The sequence below is a fragment of the Priapulus caudatus genome, unplaced genomic scaffold, assembly GCF_000485595.1.
Source record: "Priapulus caudatus unplaced genomic scaffold, Priapulus_caudatus-5.0.1 Scaffold2551, whole genome shotgun sequence".
NCBI lineage: Eukaryota > Metazoa > Priapulida > Priapulimorpha > Priapulimorphida > Priapulidae > Priapulus > Priapulus caudatus.
Genome location: NW_014579612.1, coordinates 1 through 1,969, shown reverse-complemented (window position 1 = coordinate 1,969; position 1,969 = coordinate 1).

The window sequence follows — 1,969 nt, the reverse complement described above, 5'->3', positions numbered from 1 at the left end:
CGCACGTGCATCGGCACCTTGTAGTGGTGCGGCGCGCACGGTGGGCTGCACGCCGACGTCGGCACCGCTCCGTCGCGCGTCGGCCAATTGAGCGCGGCGACGTCCAGCGACAGCCGACGCGTCGTCTCACTCCAGGAGCCGACCTCGCGGAAGAAACGGCCGCCGACGCCGCTGCCGACGACGCCGCTGCCGACGACGCCGCTGCTGCCGACGCCGCTACGGCCGACGTCGCTGCTGTCGCCGCTGCTGCTGCTGCCGCCGCCGACGTCGCCGTCGACGAGCTGGTAGATGCGGTATTCGCCGTGCATCTCGCCACTCTCCGTGAACGACACAGGCCCGTACGAGACGCTGTCGAAACGCAGTCGCCGGATGTGCTGCAGCAGCGCGACGCCGTTGACGCAGCGATGCAGACGCCTCCAGACGGCGTGGCCGTCACCGGAAGCGGTGTTGCCGGAGGTGTTACCGGAAGTGGTGCCGGATATGTTGCCGGGTGTGCCACCGGAAGTACCGCCGGAACCGGGGCCGGACGTCGCGCAGGAAGTCGTGTTCAGTATCGCGTGGATCGCGTGCGCGAACGCGTACACGGCGTCGTGCAGCAGCGACGGGCTAACGAGCGCGTTAGCGGGCGCGTACGGCGTCGCCGCGCACGAGCCGTCGGCGAACGAGCAGGCGAGCTCCGTCTCCCAGACGCGTCGCAGCCAGGCGCTGGAGGCGGCGATCGAGCGCGCTCCGCCGACATCGTCGACCATCCACTGCCGAAATCCCGGCACGGCGTTCGTACGCGGAGCGAAAATGAACGCTCCGGCGATCGCCGCCTCGACGCCGGCGAACTCCGACAGCGACCCGGTGAAGCCGTCCGAGCCGACGACGACGAAGCGGCCGACGAGGTCGCGCCGGTAGATGGCGCGCGCCAGCTCGACGCTCTGGCTCTCTAAGAGGAACGCGACGAGCACGCGAGCGCCGCTGCGCGCCAGCGACGTGACGAGAGCGTCGTAGCGCGACGCGGGCCAGTGCATATCGACGGACTCGAGTTGCGCGAAGCAGATGCCCTTGTCGTGGATGGCGACGTCGAAGCCCTTGGCGGCGTTGCGGCCGTAGTTGTCGTTGACGTAGATCATGTTCACGTACGTCCAGTTGAAGCGCTCGATGAGGAATACTATCGCCTCGACCTGCGCGCGTGTGGGGTCGAAGGAGTGACGTCATCACGAGATGAAAATAAATATAATTAATTTAATAAATAATAAAACGACTCGTAATATACAGTAAATACACAAAACCGCATGTGATAATATCAGGAGTGCATTATATAGGGATATCTCTATATTATACACTCCTGATAATAGGGCCTATATACTTGGCGATTAGTTCTCTAAACCGTTTTTGCAAAATAACATTCCCTTATAATTAAATAGTTTGAAAGCGAATTTTTACGAATTTGTACACGCACGCACGCACCTGGTATTTATATACGCACGCACGCACCTGGTATTTATATACGCACGCACGCACCTGCCATTTGTACACGCACGGACCTGGTATTTATACACGCGTGCACGCACATGGCATTTGTACACGTGCGCACGCACATGACATTTGTACAGGTACGCACGCACCTGGTATTTATACACGCACGCACCTGGTATTTATACACGCACGCACCTGGTATTTATACACGCATGCACGCACCTGGTATTTGTACATGCACGCACATGGTATTTGTACACGCACGCACGCACCTGGTATTTGTACACGCATGCATGCACCTGGTATTTGTACACGCACCCACCTGGTATTTGTACATGCACGCACTTGGTATTTGTACACGTACGCACGCACCTGGTATTTATACACACGTACCTGGTATTTATACACGCATGCACGTACCTGGTATTTGTACACGCACGCACCTGGTATTTGTACATGCACGCACCTAGTATCTATACACGCACGCACCTAGTATTTATACACG